Source organism: Sebastes umbrosus, chromosome 20, assembly GCF_015220745.1.
Source record: "Sebastes umbrosus isolate fSebUmb1 chromosome 20, fSebUmb1.pri, whole genome shotgun sequence".
Taxonomy (NCBI): Eukaryota; Metazoa; Chordata; class Actinopteri; order Perciformes; family Sebastidae; genus Sebastes; species Sebastes umbrosus.
In genome coordinates, this window is record NC_051288.1 from 19,531,933 (window position 1) to 19,537,315 (window position 5,383).

The 5,383-nt window shown below is 39.2% G+C and overlaps 1 non-coding gene across 1 annotated transcript; it reads left to right on the forward strand.

Moving 5' to 3' along the window:
• The first annotated feature begins 524 nt into the window (after positions 1-524).
• Positions 525-618, forward strand: trnai-uau. Its single transcript has 2 exons — positions 525-562; positions 583-618. It is a non-coding gene; the product is annotated as a tRNA-Ile (tRNA).
• Positions 619-5,383: the final 4,765 nt, after the last annotated feature.

Below are 5,383 nucleotides of genomic sequence, written 5' to 3' on the forward strand. Positions count from 1 at the left end.
GACCGCGGCCAACACTGTTTAACAGACGGGCTTCACTAGATATAACTTTGCGGTTTTGGTGCTTCCGTGTAGTTTGTGTTGGAGTCTGAGACTGAACAGCGTATATATATTATATTATATATATATATATACTGTATAAGAGGCAGTGAGTTATCTATTTATTTATTTATTATTATTATTATTATTATTATTATTATTATTATTATTATTATTATTATCACGGAAAATTATTGAAATGTTTGTTTTTCGAAACAAGAAAAAAAACACAATTACTCCTGTTGAAACTAAGAAGTCGGAGCTTTGTGAGAGGGTCTTGAACGCAGCCCGGTGTCTGCTGGACTGTGAGTGACCACCAACCTGCCTCACGGTGAGTTCTCTCCTCCCGGTCTCTCCATCATGTTTAACGCTCTCCACAACAAACATTACACTAAATAATAATTAAAATAAACTAAATAAGAAGATGTTTGTTCACCACTCTCGCTGGTGTCTTTCTTAAAGCGACTTCCTGCCCGGTATCCGCCGAAGCTCCAGTGGCGCAATCGGTTAGCGCGCGGTACTTATATGACAGTATGCAGCAGAGCGATGCCGAGGTTGTGAGTTCGAGCCTCACCTGGAGCAGAGTTTTTAGATTAACTCACCTGGTGAACCATGATGAGGTAAACCCGTCAGATGAGAGGGGACTTCCTGTACTGTGCAGTAATGACGTCATACTGTAAAACACCCCATCTGAAACAGCTGTGGTATATTCAGGTACACTTACTGCTCTAAATGCACCATTACCACAATACTGCTCTAAATACACCTTTATCACTGTACTGCTCTAAATACACCATTATCACAATACTGCTCTAAATACACCTTTATCACTGTACTGCTCTAAATGCACCATTATCACAATACTGCTCTAAATACACCTTTATCACTGTACTGCTCTAAATGCACCATTATCACAGTACTGCTCTAAATACACCTTTATCACTGTACTGCTCTAAATGCACCATTATCACAGTACTGCTCTAAATACACCTTTATCACTGTACTGCTCTAAATGCACCTTTACCACAATACTGCTCTAAATACACCTTTATCACTGTACTGCTCTAAATGCACCTTTACCACAATACTGCTCTAAATACACCTTTATCACTGTACTGCTCTAAATGCACCTTTACCACAATACTGCTCTAAATACACCTTTATCACTGTACTGCTCTAAATACACCTTTATCACTGTACTGCTCTAAATGCACCTTTACCACAATACTGCTCTAAATACATCTTTATCACTGTACTGCTCTAAATGCACCTTTACCACAATACTGCTCTAAATACATCTTTATCACTGTACTGCTCTAAATACACCTTTATCACAATACTGCTCTAAATACACCATTATCACAGTACTACACTGGCTTATTACTTCCCATGTTTAGATGGAATGTACTGATGTGATGTTTACCTACTGGACATCACTCAATACATAAATAAATTTACATATTCTATAATTAATAAAGTAAAGTAAAGTAAGATAGGAGAAGCAGCAGCTCAAAGACAGAAACAAGTACAGATAAATAGGAAAAATAAATGATAAGAGGTAGGCTATATAGAACTATACTACTACTAAATTATACTATAGTATACAGTATAATGTAACAAAGCAGTGTAACATATTAACATAACAGGATTTAAAATAATACGATAAAATAAAATAAACATAATAATAATAATAATAATAATAATAAATAAATAAATAGATAACTAAATAGGTAACTAAATAAATAAATAATAATAATAATAATTATAACAATAATAATAATGTCTAGAACTATATTACTTGGGGGAAGGATAAAGTATAAATGTGCTAAATATATTGTCAGTTAAATCATGAACCACTTGTAACATAACACATTTTAGCTGCATGATAATCATAATAAACTACAGACAAACTGTCTTGGATTTTTCATATTGGACAATATGAATACAAACACAGCAAAGCCATATATTTAAAAAAAATTCCATACAATTAATTAAATAATTAATGAAGAAAAAGGTGCTCTTGGTACCTCTAGTCTGTCTCCCTCCATCCTCTCAGGTGTGTTGTGGAACAACGCCCTCTGCCAGCTGACAGTTGGACTGATACTCCGTTGTAAAACCGTATTTTCACCTCTAGAGGGAGGTGCAACTGCAGCAGAGGACTCAGTCCACAACTCCTGTAGCTCTAAACATGGTTATCTAGCTGTAGAGGTGTGTCACTAGCCCACCTTTGACCTTTGACCTCAAGATATGTGAATGAAAAATGAAAAGACATGCCCACTTTATGATAATCACATGCAGTTTTTTGAATGCAGTATAAATGTGTTATTTTCACCTTTTCTAAAAATGGTGTATTTGAATATTTCTGCATACTGGGGTCCCTAAACAGTCTTGAAATTACATAAATTGTGTATCACTGTAAAGCTGAGACTCTTGTGGATCCAATGAGCCCAATTTCATTCATGTGTGATGATGTTAGTCTCCATAGGAGCCATTTCACTTTAGTGAGACCATTCTTTTTTTTATTTGACCTCACTGTATAAAATGACCTGTGATGACCTCTAGGATAATCACAGCCTCATGAAACTTTACAGCCACAAACTACAGAATAAGAGCATTCAGAGGATGGATGGCTTCCCTAGGTAGATTCACAATAAGGGGGTTTCTGAGCAATTTCCAAAACAGAAGCGCTCGCCATCTAATCGCCGGAAAATGCAATGCTTGCAGAAAACTCCAAAAGTCAAAAGTTTTTTTATACCAAATCACAGCATGGCTTTTACTATGGTTTTCCTCAAGGGCTTGTTGTCTTAATGTGGTATTTTGGAGGGATTATTGATCATTTTTATTGATTCTCAAGTGGTAAAAAATGGTTAAATTTAGCAGTAAATTCATGTAACAAATGGTATCAACCCAAAAATTGCTGCAACAACTTATGAGACATAATAGAGATGCTCTTCATATACTTCTATCATAATGTTCTAAACCCTTATGCACTTTCACTATTTATTTTTATGACAAGAACAACTTATCACTGTACTCGACTGTTACATGTTGTATATCTGTGTCCTTGGATGTGAGTGTGTGTGCTGTGTGTGGATGTTTGTGTGCAGGTCTGTCACTCTAAGCCCTTTAAAGCTGGGAATGAACAAGCAGAAGATTGCAGTAATGATGTGACCCAGATGTCCCGGCTGCAGATCTCCAGGCTGAAAATGAGAGTGCAGATCAGGGCCTCATACCTCCCTCCCTCCTCTCTATCCGGCCTGGGACACAATCACAGAGTATTTAGCAGCAGGGAATATGTGTGTATGTATGCATGTAAGTGCATGTGTGCATATCATTTGAGGGAATGTTGTAGCGTGTGTGTGTGTGTGTGTGTGTGTGTGTGTGTGTGTTTAAGCTCATCCAGATCCATGTAACACGAGGGATCAGATTTTGGAGTGTGTGCCACTTGTTCTTGGGGCTCCGGATTAGACGAAAACAGTTTTTTAATTTACTCCACCATAAGACGCTAAAGCCTAGCATCGCCCCACCAGAGACCCCACCACACAACTCCTCCTCCTCCTCCTCCTCCTCCTTCCTCACCCATCCCCTGAGGTGACCAGGTGGCTGAACAATCACACACACACACACCAGCCTGACAGTAGGCTCAGCGGGCCACTTTACTCAATGAGAGGCTCGGCAGTTGGAATGGCGCAAGCGTCTGTACCATGGGCGCAACTTTAAGGTTCACGTGCGAGCGACAAAATCAGGCTGATTGCATTGTTTTCTCCTGAGATGTAGGAAGTATCACCCATCATAGTGGTTAGCCTACATCTCCAGTCTGAAAGGTACGTGGTTTGTTTACATGACGTAACAGAAGTGCATATTCAACGGATTCAGTGTGGACAGAGAGCATCCTATATTATTATTATTTATAGTAAATAAAAAGACCACAAGTGAGGGATAATGTACAGTGAGCTGGTCATTGTTGCGAAAGAAACCCCGACATCTCTCATTGCCCTGAAGGGGTTTATTTCACAACAATGACCCGCTTACTGTACATTATACCGTTTAATACACGGCTACTTCCTTAAGAAATCAATAATTTAACAAAAACGGTCCGCCAGAGTCCGACATCAGAACTGCGCCCATAGCAACGGTCTGCTACACATAGTAACAGTCTGCTATACATAGCAACGGTCAGTTATACATAGCAACGGTCAGTTATACATAGCAACGGTCTGTTATACATAGCAACGGTCTTTTATACATAGCAACGGTCTGCTATAAAGAAATAACAGACCGCAGAACGCCGTGATTGACCAATCAGAATCGAGTATTCAACACAGCCATGTAATAAATATTATTAGTTATCTGGTTAGTTTTTTTATTCTGTCAATAAGAAGACACTAAAAGGTCGATAGTATTCATCTTTTCAATAAATTATAATAATACAAAATATAGATAATATTTAAATCCCTACATTCGTTTTTGGTTACGGTCACTAGGGGGTTCAGTGAGCCCCCCTGAACCAACGCAAACTGCGCCTGTGGTCTGTACGTGTGTGCGTGTGTGTGTGTGTGTGAGGGATTGAGGGGAAAGGGGACAAAAGATTGAGAGTTTAATATTTGGGATAAGCTGCGATTGAACATCCTGATCAGAGCAGAATGATCAAATTCTGCCAGTGATAATCCCCCCATCTTGGAAAATTAAATACCACTCTGCGACTCACTCACACCCTCTATCTGCATGTAACATGCTCACACACACACACACACAGACAGGGTCTTAATCTGACCTGTGTCTCATAACCCTGCTTGGTTCCTCAGGGAACTGTTCTGATATCTGATGAGTTTTTCATTAATAAGACACAAGTCTAATCCTGAGGGAGGAACACAAAATGACAGCGGATAAGCCCTGCTTTCCCCTCACACACACACACACACTGATCCACTGATCCACTATCTAACTAAACATCTTTATACACACACTTATACTCATGTTTATGCTTTAATCTCCCCATCCCAGTTTCATTCACTCCAACCTACATTTTATTTCTTTGCACGTCTTTGTTATTCGATTTCTAAATAAGCCCTTATACTGCTGCAGATTAAAGGGTTCAGTATACTTGATTAGAACCTACCTGAAAGTGTTTCTACCTGTTCTTAAAAGGCCTCATGTGAAGGTCATAGCCTGCTCACAGATGCACCTCACTCTGATAGAAGAACTCTGCGTCTTTTGCGTGCTGCGGTCGTCTCGACGCGATGAATTGTACGAAGGCAGTCATGGCGTTGCACTCAGCTGTACGGTGCAACCCAGTCTCACAGGAAGGCGTATAAATACCACGACATTACACAGACATTCCGCCATG